The sequence below is a fragment of the Berghia stephanieae genome, chromosome 6 (assembly GCF_034508935.2).
Source record: "Berghia stephanieae isolate SIO BIC M18660-M18661 chromosome 6, UCSD_Bste_1.3, whole genome shotgun sequence".
NCBI lineage: Eukaryota > Metazoa > Mollusca > Gastropoda > Nudibranchia > Aeolidiidae > Berghia > Berghia stephanieae.
In genome coordinates, this window is record NC_088365.1 from 18,571,506 (window position 1) to 18,585,763 (window position 14,258).

At 35.7% G+C, this 14,258-nt stretch overlaps 1 protein-coding gene and 1 long non-coding RNA gene across 2 annotated transcripts in view; one reads left to right on the forward strand and one right to left on the reverse strand.

The window, feature by feature from the left end:
* LOC144974604 (uncharacterized) overlaps positions 1-2,563 on the reverse strand; it is a 152,901-nt gene extending 150,338 nt beyond the window's left edge. Inside the window, exon 1 of the long non-coding RNA XR_013645777.1 lies at positions 2,418-2,563. This is a non-coding gene — a long non-coding RNA (uncharacterized LOC144974604). The remainder of the gene's footprint in view (positions 1-2,417) is intronic.
* LOC144974602 (uncharacterized) overlaps positions 1-14,258 on the forward strand; it is a 118,732-nt gene that overhangs the window by 87,588 nt on the left and 16,886 nt on the right. The window lies entirely within an intron of this gene.

The following is a 14,258-nucleotide window of genomic DNA, read 5'->3' on the forward strand; positions in this document are numbered from 1 at the left end:
GTGTGTCTTTTCTTTTTTTTTTTTCTCACTTTCTCATATTCCGAAGTCAAACCATAATTTTTCTTACTAGTTTAAATTTTATTCTGCTTGTTCTATATACGCTTTTCTTTGCTTTTTGCTCTTAAGATCTATTTATTATATGTACGAGGTCAAAACACTTTTTTTTTCATTTTGCGGGGGAAAGAAACGTATATTTTATATGACGATCAATTCAAATGACCTCCGACTCGCCAAAAGATCTCAACCCTGAGATTTCTAAAGACTTTTTTAAGAAGCTTCACTTTTATCATTTATTAACAAGCTGAGGGTTATCTTTACCGATCAATAGATATGAAGTAAATGTTTGGTTTGTGTGTGTGTGGGGGGGGGGGGTCGGGCCAAAATGAAAGAATTGTGTTTTGTCATTATACTGCGGTAGGGATGGGCAAGGAGGGGGGGGGGGGGGTAGGGTGGTTGTGTAGGCGGAGATCAAGGAACCGCGGAATTTGTGCACGAGATAATTCGGTTTTTTTAAATAGGATTAACGAGGACGGCAGAATAGATTATTAGTGGCATCTGAGGATTAACCCTTTAACGGCGACGACCTGGTTGAATTTCTATTGAATCATAATTTTTCCCGTTATATATTCGTGTCGAAATTGTGGCTTTGTGGTTTCGTGGTATGACACTCGCCTTTGAACCGTAAGATCCATGATTGGAACCCCGTGGAGTGGCGTATATTTGAGTCCTCTTAACTCACATTCTCTCACCGTATTCGGGTGTAAAATGAGTACCCGGCCCATTAACAGTCAGAGTTGTCTCTGTCGAAAAAATAATGATAAAATCGTCATACAGGTATTATGTCTCGTCCTACATGTTAAATGTTTCTGTTGGCTTGAGATCCATTGTAAAGCTCTTTGAACACGTTTAGTGAATATTGCGCTATATAAATGTTTTTTTTTTTTTAATGTAGACCTTACTGTTATCACCAAGAGATTTTAACAGCGTCGTGATTGGGGCTTCATTGTTACTGCTCTCTTGGTGGAAACGATACGTGTCGTGTTAGAGCCAAATCAAACATCATCCGTAAAGGGTTGCAGGAAATGGGAGGTTTTGGGAAAGGGAGTGCCATCGTTCGTTATTGTCAGGTTCATCGGGGGGATGTGTTTGAAGACAACGGCCGTTTAAATGAATTACACATGGCTAAATTGTTTACGAAAAGTCTTTTAAGAGATTGTTTTTATTGTACGTACGTTCTATCAAATTGAGTGAATAAACCGTTTAAACCACATATTATGATGATAATGTATTTTTTAATTTTTTTTGGATCCATTCGGCCGTTTAAATGGATACAGAAACATCGATGTATAAAAAAAAAGAGCCGGGCTATTATTAGCCCAAGATAACGCAGTTTCCACTAAGCGTGTTCAAAGCGCTTTACAAGGGGTCCCTAGCCAACAGCAATAAATACTTAACAAGTAGGATGAGACACGACGTCTGTTAGGGGATATTCCCATTTTCCCCGACACTCTTAATGCTGTTAACTTCAATTTAATCATTTTACACCTGAGCACTGTATAAATTTTCACTTTTAAAGGATTGATAAGGGAAAAGCTAGCAAGTTTAATGTTTATCTCCTTTATCATAATGCATTTGCCCTTTTGTCACTTGTGAGTTGGTATTATGACATCTGAATCAAAACGGGTTTCAAAACAAACAAAAATGAAAATCGTAGGTTTCAAAACAAACAAAAATGAAAATCGTACTTTCCGAAAACGAGTGTCATACCACTAGACCACATAGCTGCACATCTTTAGGTTACGAACATGAAAATATATTTTTAATACTCAAAACCACTTAAGAATTTCAAAATTATATAAATGGAGAGACGGAAAGAAGAATTAATTATTTGAAGAACTTGTTTCCATAGTCAAATATAAATACGAATGTTTGTTATCTGTATTTTCGTGGCTCCTGAATGATAAACTTGTTTGATTATCATTAGACGTCTAGATTTCATTTGTATGTTTCTTATTTCATTCAACAACTTGTGTGTATATGTTTGTTGGTTTGTTTGTTTGTGCATTATATCAAAGAAGTAGAAAATGGAATAGTTGAGCGAATGTCATAAATGGATATTAATTTTGATTTGAATGGGGTGCCTTTGGGCATTTATGCGGATTTTAGCGTTGTGGAAATAATTAATGTAGCATTATTATCATTATCACCATTAATATTATTGTTATCATTATATTATTATCATTATTATTATTATTATTATTATTATTATTATTATTATTATTATTATTATTATTATTATTATTATTATTATCATTATCATTATTATTATTACAATAATTATAAGGATATAGTTATGACACAAAATTGATAAACAGACATATAAAATTGTAAATTATAAGAGATCTTTAGGTACTTACCAGTCACTGGAAATTATTAACCAAAACAATCATCCAAAAATTGACAATTGTTTGTTCCTCTCCCCTTCTTATATTATGTCTATTGATGCTCTTCTTCTTGTTGTTGATATTATTATTATTATTATTATTATTATTATTATTATTATTATTATTATTATTATTATTATTATTATTATTATTATTATTATTATTATTGTCCGTATACTACTGTTGATGTCATTGTTTTATCAAATAAATAAACAGTCCGAGAATGAAAACAAAATATTTTCACAATCACTTGAAATTGTTATCTCCTTTTTTAATAATAAATACGAATGAAACGCTCTTTATAAGACAATGAACACTGCAAAAGATTGCATATATCATTATCCTATTTGAATATATTATTATGACCTACCAATAATTAGACTCCACCGCTGCCCCGACAGAACGCAAGCACGTGCAGTCGTGAGCGCATCACTTTCTGCTTAGCCTGGGACGATGTAGCAAGCGCTCACTCATCTTTGAACTACGTTTCCCCCTCCTCACTCCTCTTCTCACAAATATTAAATTCTACTTAGACCGAATGTATTATTATTATTATTCTTATGCTCGGGTAATGAGATGGCCCAGATTGTATCACAAGCAATTGTAAAGCTAGGGTCGTTATATTATTGTCTGAATCTAACGACCACAGTTTTAGTAATGTAATAATATTCCCACAAATTTTAAAATTTAACATTCATATCTATTTGACTGGAAAGGTTCAGTAAGCGCGTGAAATTCTTCTCCTCTTTCTTTGTAGTCATCGTCTTCATCATCATCATCATCATCATCTTCTTCTTCTTCTTCTTCTTCTTCTTCTTCTTCTTCTTCTTCTTCTTCTTCTTCTTCTTCTTCTTCTTCTTTTTTTCTTTTATTATTATTATTACTTATTATTTTATTATTTATTATTATTATTATTTATTATTATTATTATTTTTATTTTTTTTTTTATTATTTATTATTATTATTATTATTATTATATATTATTATTATATTATTATAATTATATTATTAGTGTTATCATCATCATCATCATAATCATCATCATCATCATCATCATCTTCTTCTTCTTCTTTTTCTTTTTCTTCTTCTTTTTCTTCTTCCTCTTCTTCTTCTTTTCTTTTCATCATCATTGTCATCAACATTATCATTATCATCATCATCATCATCATCATCATCATCATCATCATCATCATCATCATCATCGTCGTCGTCGTCGTCGTCGTCGTCATCCTTTTTACAAATTAACCCAGTCAGATAATTTCGATATGCTTATCTTAAACAAGAAGTTAAAACTATGATACCTGCCTGATAGTTATAGTGCGTCTTTGAACTAAACACTGCGATAAAGTAAGCTTAATATCAGCAGGTAACTTAGATTGTTTTCATGAGCGGAACCGTTTTGTGAAAAAGAGTGACGGTTGAATTACAGTCAACATTGGGTGGCGGAATATTAAGAGTTTAATAACCCTAGCTGCGTAGTTTGTGTTTTATAAAATTACATTTGTATTAATCCAGCTGTATTTTGAGCATTTATAAGCGGAATATTGCTAAACGTGCTCAAAGCGCTTTACAAGGGGTCCCTGGCCAACAGGAACACTTAACATATAGGACGAGACATGACGCCTGTTAGGCGATATTACAATTTTTTTCGGACAGAGACAACGCTGTTAACGGCCAGGTACTCATTTTACACATGAGTACGGTGAGAGAATGTGAGTAAAGAGCCTTTTCCAAGGACTCAACTATGCGCCGAGCGAGGCTCGAACCCAGGACCTTCCGATCCGAAAGCGAGTGTCTTACCGCAAGACCACATAGCCGCACTGTATCCAATAAAGTCAATTAATCTTCCCACCCTTCCACCCAGCGGTGATTGGGTAACTGGGTCTTATAGATCTGACGGGAGTACTTTTTGATAGGCTAGCGTATAATCCAAAGGGTAGCACACAATTGCTGTTGTCCACTATAGAAACCGGGATAACCTCCGGTTACATGTGCCTTATAGCTCTGAAGGACAAATCAATTTAAATTCCATCAGCACGGATCCCAAACTGAAAAGGCATGGTCTTAAATCGTTTAAACTAAAGATTTATGCAGTTCAAACATGACCCAGCAACCCAGTTACTAACAGGTGAACACAGGGGTCAGAAAAAATAGGTCGATTTCGAGACGAGTTCTCTACCAAGGAAATTATCGGAGACTCCATACTGGGGATAGCTCTCGTAAAAATGTGATGTCTTTAAAACATAACCCTTTAATTTTCCCACCATAGAAACTGAGATAAAGGACACGATACGAAAAAATTTAATTCTGACTTTCTCCTGTCTATTTTTCCTTCCCATTCTCATCAATTCGTCTTTTTCCCATCCCATTTATTTTCATTCTAATCCCTAGGCGGCAGTAATTAAGACTGTCGAAAGAGCGTTTTATGTGAATTTCAGAAAAATGGCTGAACGTAACATGCAATTTTCTATTCTGTTTGTTCTTATAATATTCTGAGGATTTGTGTGTGTGTGTGATTTTTTTAATGAATTGAATGTTAAAATTCACGCGGAGAACGTAAGCAGTCGTGTCCACTAGAAACGAACGCTGAAGATGATAACGTATGAAATTATAATGTCGAGCATATAATCTAATTTGCCGACGACGACTGGCCCTGATTTTTTTTTTTTTTTGAATTCCGTGGTGGCCTGACGAAACGTGCCAAATGGCGAACCCCTTATTGTTAAATGTAGTTTACATTGTCATACCCTGACAAGGAACAAAATTACATTTCATTACACCATAGCTGAAGAAACATGAAACTCCCCCCCCCCCACCCCCCTCCTTTTTAAAAAATTATTATTCATATCTCGAAATCAGCGCTGAATCTGACACCTTTTATCCAGGACTGCCAGTTGGCCAGATTTCATTGTGGCCAATTCGACTTCAAAAGTGGCAAAATAGAACCTTAAGTGGCCCAAAACTACCAACTCTGACTCCCTTGAAAATCGCATGGGTTTTAATAAACATAAAACGCGACTAGAATAGGGGGAAATTTATTAATGAAACGCGATTGTCTTTGAGACCAATTTTGCCAAAATGCTTTCATCAGACCATTACACATAATTAAATTATCTCTACCTTTCATAATCTGGTCATTCACGCATACCAAGCCATTGTCAAACCAGGAGCCGGAACAGCGATGCGACTAGGTCCGTTCTTGTTCTTTTCAAATGATTTAAAAATAATTCTTTTCTTACGTACAATGTCTATTGTACTAGTCAAGGACACGAAGGAAAGCACCAAACCAGGGCCTTCTCACCAAACGTATCCTAGATATCTGAAATTGTACATGTTTTGAACGAATCTGCTCAAGAAGCTACTAAACAAAGGAAACGGTCGGTTTTCATTGATTTGATTTGATTTTTTTAGTATTGAAAATTGTTGACGTTTTATGATACAACCAGTGCTGCCAACCCTAGCCCATGTAAATGTGTATAATGGAGAGCCAAAACGAGTAGGATTTTGAAAAAATGCGTACAATTCTGCAAAATCGATAATTAGCACTAAATCTGATAATGGGCAACTATTAGACCACACTAGCAATAATATAATCAATATTTCAAATAATGAATAAGCTTACACTTTATAGATGATAAATAGGATCAACTTCCAGATCAATGTATAATTATGATGGGTCAAGAAACATTTAGTGTTTAATGACACCAAAAAGTGTATAAATGCTAAAATGCTTAAATAATAGAAATTAAATTATGCGTGCAATCCTCAGAAAAATGTGTATAATGAATGAAAATGCGTAAAAATACGCATTTTTTGCGTAAGGTTGGCACCACTGAAATACAACTTATGTCGTTGCGCCTTCTTTAACCATAGTATATTTGCATTATACAAATCGCATTTCTGCGTTTGTACCCTGTTGACGGGCTGCCTCACAATGCTTTCATTAATATCGGGAGGGGTTTTTTACGTTAAAAATAGTATTTCAGACACCCCACCGAGTTTCAAAAACGCAGTAATGTTCTTCGTTACAGAAATTCAAATTGCTTTAATCTGGAAAGCTTAGAGCTAGGCATGGTAAAGCTCGTACATTTCTTAACAAATAGAATATAATGTACCCAGAAATTAAGAGTAAAAGAATAATAATATAACAAAATATGAGTTTTCTAAATGTTTTTAAACATTTATTTATTTAATTTATATATATATATATATATATATATATATATATATATATATATATAGTATATATATATATATATATATATATATATATATATATTTATATATGTTTTCAATCCATCTAGATATCTACATATAACATTAAAAGTGTAGAAATTGTGTGAAATACTATCTAGAATTTGTGGTAGAAGACACAATTAATTGTTAATTTCAATTTCATTTGTAATCGCTTATTTGAATTTGTGTTTTAAATTGAACGCTATATATATATATATATATATATATATATATATATATATATATATGTGTGTGTGTGTGTGTGTGTGTGTGTGTGTGTGTGTGTGTGTGTGTGTGTGTGAATGTGTGTGTTGTATATTTTGTCATTCTAAATTTATAAGCGAAATATCGATCAAATCTATTTTTAAACAGCATTTCATGCCGCCAGAAGAAATAAAAAGTTATAGCAGTGCATGATTGCAACCTGCATCAGCAAACGAAACCTGGAGAAGTGAATTTGATTTAAACAAAGAATTAAATAATGCTTCATTCCCGCATTCCAAGACACATATTTTAACGATAGGAGGTTGCATAGTGTATCGTATTTCACACCAAAAAAACCCCCTCTTGAAATAGCTTAGTGCAAATGTCTCATTATAAACTTCTTCTTTTGGCAAATTGATTCTTTTTTTTTTTTTAATTTTTTTTACAGATTGAGCTTTATATAGCGCAATATCTACTAAATGTGCTCAACGCGCTTTACAAGGGGTCCTGATCAATAGCAACATTTAACATGTAGGACGGGACGGCCAGTTAGGCGATATTACAATTTTTCGGATAAAGACAACGCTGTTAACGGCCAGGTACTCATTTTACACCTGAGTAAGTGAGAGAATGTGAGTAAAGAGCCTTTTCCAAGGACTCAACAATGCGCCGAGCGCGAGGCTCGAACCCAGGACCGTCCGATCCGAAAGCGAGTGTCATACCACTAGACCACATAGCCGCACATTGAAATTCACGATGCTTTAGCATTCAAAATAGGTTTCGGTTTGAATATGTTAGTTTATTTAACAAGTGTTTGCTCAGCCAGGTGTGAGTCGTTTAGACTCGATTAGTATCGATTCTGTCTTACTTCGTCAATGTGAATTCCAATTGTTTTGCTTTACGTAATCTCTTATCAACAGTTTTTGAAATAAGAATCAAAGTAACAAAATAATTAGAAATCAGGCAAGGTTGTCGGATAACAATCTAAAAGGGTGTGTGTGAAACAGTGTCGGGAAACGCAGAAAGAATAATACAACATGAAACATAAAACCATCCCCAAAAACCTGACCAAAAATTAGCCTGACTCGACTGGGGAAGGCTGATTTTTTGTGGTGATGTTTTCGTGTATTTTTCTTTCGGCTTTGTTCGACACTGTTTGTCGCTCGTTTTGTTTTTAAATTTCAAGCTGTAGGGAATGAGATAAGCGGAAGAGTAGCGTCCCTTGATTGGACGTCACCTTACAGAGAGAACGTCAAAACAGTTTTCGCATGCGTCTCTCTCGTCCTCGCTTTCGGTGAAGTGTCTCATGCCGCTTTCACCGGAAGCGAGGACGAGAGACGCATGCGCACAACCAACATGACGTTCTCTCTCTAATAACGTTTCCGACGTCCAATCAAGGGACGCTACACTTCCGCTAATCTCATTCCCTATCGATGTGCGGTTTGTACCATCAAATAGATGAATTATTTTTCTTTAATATCCTATAAATTAATATGTTATACCTTTCTTTTTACACGCCAAGTTTGTATTTTTTGAGGTGGTATTTTTTTTTCGGACGGTCGCCCTAAGTTCGACACTGGGGCCCTAATTTTGACACCTATGTCAGGAGTTCTATAAACGCAGTGGCATATCCTAATTTGGTTTCTCAAGTAGTCGGGAAGAGAGAGACTCTAATAACGACTAGGATTAGAGACGATCTTTTTTTGGGATCGTGGATAGCTCATACAGTAGATTCACGCTCTCCCCGGCCAGGCGGAGTTGTCGTACCAGTAAAGTCGCGGGTTCAAACCCCCATCACCGCCGCGAAATGTTTATTCTCTATTGTCTTCTGGCATTTTTCTACTCACTTCATCTCTTGTTGTTATCAACATAAGTGCCTGCTCCACTCACTTTTCTGTTTTAAAAGTCCACTGCCTTTTTCTCTCAGCCTAATTTCAATTATAATATTTTTTAATCACCAAAATGATAAATCATGACAAAAAAATGAGATAGTTTGTCCATTGGGGGCAGCGTGACTCACCGGTACGATCTTTGAGTCGTACCCGAAAGGTACCGAGTTCGATCACCCGCCGCTGACGCCTGGGTTGGGTTATTTTAGTCTTCCCTTGGAATAGACTCTAAAGACAAATGTTCCCTTTGGGATGAATAAAGGTAATTTTATTTTTTATTAATTTTAGTTGAAATATGTATTACTACCACTTTTCTTTCTTCTATACGTTCATTGGATTTAAACAATCACGAATAATATTTAAAATTATTATACTATTTTAATGTATCTCTTTATGTCCCTGTTACGTGTGACACATTTTTCATTGTACTTTTATAATATTTACTTCCAAATATGTATAGACCTGTTGCTAATATTTGTAGATATGTCATGTTTTCATGTTTCTTTTTATTCTCGATATTTTATTATAAAGCGCTTAGAGCCCCCCAACGTGAATATGCACTATATAAGGACAATGTGTTATTATTTATTCTTCTTCTTTTTATTATTTTGGTTCTCTATCTCTCTCGCACACACAAACACATACAAAGACACACACACACATTTACATACACGCCTACGCACATTTTATATATACGTACGAATGGCCATACATTTTGGCAACTTGTTGCATTCCGATATAACACCGAATAGAGACGGTAGTTCGCATCTACAGATATGCATTGATAAACAGAAATTCTAATAGCTTTGAACACACCATCTATCTGTAGCCATCATAAAGTTATAGCCTGATACTGACCAAAAAATGACGTCAATATGCCAATCTTTTGCCACAAAAGAAAACAAATCGTGAGTTGTATTCAATAGTTCAACCAATGAAATGACTTGTTTCCATGAGCTCTACTAACGACAACTGACTAGGCGGTGCAAAAACCAAATAAACTGCCCGTCCTTTTGTATTTCAGTGTCAAGCTATAACATAACCATGGCTACGATCTATCTGTAGACGATGCGGCCTCTGCCGATGACGCTAAATGAAAAAAAAAAAACAACAAAATGTTCCATCCATTTTTCAATTGGAAAATATGTGAAACAGAAAGAAAATGTATCGGCGGTTAAGATGACATTAGTGATTTTGTCCGAAAACATAAATTTAGGTGAAAAACATGTTTGAAAGCAGGTTATCTAAGAGTGAAATACTAACGAAAGAGTGAAAATGGAGAGGCTTCTTATGGGAGCAAAACAGACAATGGACGTTTCGGGTGCAAACCCTTCGTCAGCACATACACAAATAAACGTGGAAAACAAATAAGATATAATGCAAAAAAAAAAAACTAAGTATTCATACTCCAACCACCATTGAGTACAGACGACAAAAGGTTTTTTGCATTATATTTTATTTGTTTTCCACGTTTATTTGTGTATTGTTGTGCTGACGAAGGGTTTGTGCCCGAAACGTCCATTGTCTGTTTTGTTCCCATACGAAGCCTCTCCATTTTGACTCTTTCGTTAGTATTTTAGGATCACCGGCTTCAGGCAGCCCTAGCGTTTTCTACTTATCTAAGAGTGTCAACTTGGCGACCACTCTACCCTATATGTTGAGGGTTTTTTTTCAATTTATCTAAGTATATATTTGCTTACTTAATGCTATTTATTTTATAAACCGTGGATAAGCCGTAAATGAATGCGATATTCATCATCATCATCATTTCATTTTAATGGATGTCTCAATACCTCACTTAGTAGAGCACTTATCCCTCGTACACGGGTGTCGGTAGCGTAATGGCTGGTTGAGTCGTGTGAGTATTAAATTGGTTTTTTTTTTCCAGTCCAGATAGGCCTGTCAAATCTAATGGAAAGTAATTTGCGACAGACCAGAGTCCTGTCAAAATGGTTGTAAGCAATAATTGTTTCAGTCCATTCAAAGTTGACATAAACCAAGATAATCTCAAGCTCCATAGGCGGAATATTCTGGAGAATCTCTTATTCCCCACTTTTTTTTGGTTCTTTTTTCTTTATTTTTTGTTTATTCTTTCACTGATTGCATCTGGGTGGGGGGGGGGGGGTAATCTTTTGTGGTTACCCATTTTATATTGAATTACATAACTCCCGGATAAAATCAAAAATTGCCTTTTTAAAAATATTTCTGCTCACTGATGTCATCAAAACGAGTTCAGATTGTTTTGACACACGCGTAATTTATTTCCAACAGTTCCTGAAACGAATGTATGCCGTTGATTGCCTATTTCGTCTTTTTATATTTATATATGTGATGATCTGAGAGGCGGAAAAGATATTTTTTGTATAAATGAATTAGCTGTTTACTTCGGTGATGCTCTTCAGTTTATTTTTCCGAGCAGATTTGATGAGGATGGCCAATCACATACAATATATATCGCCTTTGGTGACAAAGTAAACTTTTTTCTCTCTATCTCTCTCTCTCTCTCTCTCTCGCTCTCTCTCTCTCTCTCTCTCTTTCTTTCTTTCTTTCTCTCTCTCTCTCTCACTCACTCTCGGTCTCTCTCTCTCTCACTCACTCTCAGTCCCTCTCTCTTTCTTTCTTTCTTTCTTTCTTTCTATGTCTCTCTCGCTTTCCTTTTATTTTCTCTCTCTCTCACTCTCTCTCTCTTTCTTGTTTTCTTTTATTTTAATTCTCTCTCTCTCTTTCTTTCTTTCTTTCTCTCTCTCTCTCTCTCTCTCTCTCTCTCTCTCTCTCTCTCTCTCTCTCTGCATCTGTTTATCTATCTCGAATTTTCTTTCTATCCCTCTCTACAGTTCTATCTATCTGTCTGCTTATCTATCTTTCAATCTATCTATCTATCTATCTATCTATCTATCTATCTATCTATCTATCTATCTATCTATCCATCTATCTATTTCCCTATCTACATAACTATATATGTATCTATCTATATCGCACTCTCACTCACTAACTCACTGTCTCTCATGTGTGTTAGTGTGTGTGTGTGCATGTGTGTGTGTTTGTGTGTGTGTGTGTGTTTGTGTGTGTGTATGTGTGTGTGTGTTTGTGTGTGTGTGTTGTGTGTGTGTGTGTGCACTTTCACATTTATCTATTTTCCTATTTTCCTCATATTTTTTACCAAATCTAGTTTATTATGTTTCAGGCAAAAATACCGATATAGCAAGTTAATCATATCTGTCTAACGCGTAACAGATACGTATATTTATATTTTCTTCCTTTAAAAATAGTAAATCAGTTACAAACTTAATTGCATTCCAAAATAAAATAGTTACAATCTTCAAAACTTTCTAAAACTTCGTGATTGAAGTGTTTTTATCCTTATTAGAATGTTCCATTGTAGGTAGATAGATTCAGAGACAATAACATTTTGTTTTAAAGAAATAAACTTTTGTCTTATTTTTGCACTTGAATATGTTTATTTTGAGAAATTCCAGGAATTGTAAAGATGTAGTTTATTTTCTCTTTGGTATGGTTTTATTTCGAAAAAAATAGATACAGGTTTTATTAATTCATATTTCCTTGAGCATTCTAAGGATTTGCAAATAAATAAATACGATTACTTACACACACTCAACCACACTTAGGCACACACACACACACACACACACACACACACACACGAGAGAGAGAGAGAGAGAGAGAGAGAGACAGAGAGGGGGGAGGAAGACACAAAGAGACATAGACAGTGGTGAGAATGAGAAAAGCCGAAAGCAGGCAGAAAGAGAGAAATAGAAAGAGAAGAGACAGAAAGAAACACACACACACACACACACACAGAGAGAGAGAGAGAGAGAGAGAGAGAGAGAGAGAGAGAGCGAGAGAGAGAGAGAGAGAGAGACAGCAATTCAGTAGTTTGGACCTACCTGGATGTATTTATGCGTCAGTGATTGATAGAAAAGTTGATTCAGATAAGAAACTTAACTTGAGCAAGGCATCGAACTTAACGCTTGTGTAACTGTTGGACACTTCACCCTTGTGGGCTACCAACTCTCTGTGCCATGCGAATACATGTGATCGCTTTTAGCTCATCTCCTCCAATGACTTCGTGTCTGCAGAATGGACTAAACCTCTTGGTCACTCAGCAAAGTCAATTTCAAATCACTAGTTGTGAGGCGTGGTAACCGTGTGGATAAGTCGTTGTCCTGTAGTCCGAAGGTTTTTCGGGTTCGAGCCCCACTTTTAACACTTTCGTTGTTTATCTTTCCTAGAACAAGAAATCAAACCCTAATTTGATTCAGTTCGACAACTTATTGTGAATACTGCAGACATCATGCGTTATTTGTTATTTTTGCTTTGTTTTTGTTTTTGTTTTTTTTTCTGTTTTTTTTTTTGTTTGTTGGTTTGTTTGTTGGGAGTTTGTTTTTGTTTTGTTTTGTTTTTTTGTTTGTCTTTTTGGTTAGTTTTTTTTTTGTTTTTGGTTTTTTTTTGTTTTTTTTTTTTGGGGGGGGGGGGCGTTGTGGAATATTATATCTATAGGCCTACCTATTCCTACTTGGCATGTCCCAGTGGCGTCATCTTACAAAATTGTGCGAAAGAGCCGCAATATAGCATTGATCGCAAAACTGGCCCTGGTTTTGTTCCAGGGCACTCTACAAAGATGGCCACTCTAGGATCAAGTATGAATGAGGACCTGGCTACAAGAAGCCGCGGGTATTAGACATTGAAAGAAACCTAGAAAAATGTACAATATGGAACTGAAACTGTGTTCGTTTGGCCTTAGTTACTTACTTAATTACTTACTTACTTACTTACTTAATTACTTACTTACTTACTTACTTACTTACTTATTTACTTACTTAATTACTTAGGCCATTTGCTCTTTGGAAGAGCAAAGGCCATCACTGACTCCACTCGTGGCCTTCGTGAACTCTAATATAACGAAGGCCACGCTTCACTCCAGCGCTCTCTGTTCTGGGCTGCTTCTGTTGCACCCTGCCAGCTAATTATTCCCATCTCTTCTAGCTCTGCCTCTGAGTTTCGCCTCTAGCTACTGCGTGGCCGGCCTCACTTCTTCTTCTTGCCTTGAGGGTTCCGGGTCAGAGATTGGCGTGTGCTGTTGGTTTCTGGCTTTCTCAATGTGTGTCCTTTCGTTTGACCTGCTGGAGGAAAATATGATTCATAATGAGGCCCATTGGGCATTGGACTACATTTCTTTCAAATCACCATTTTCCTTATTATAGTATATCAATCTGGCGATTCAATCACAACTGGTGAGCCAAAGGGGTCAAAGATAAAAGAAAAGGTGACGTCCCCCCGCAATAGTTCCTTTGCCTTTAAGTTTTACGCAGAAACGACTTTTGATTGAATGCTTAAAATTGTGCTCTAAACAATGATATCGATAGTGTGCGCTTGACTAAGAAGCTCACAACATTGTCATCCGGAAGTATAAAGGACCAACACATAAAACTAAATTATGTAGCATTAAACGTTTATAGTCTGTTTA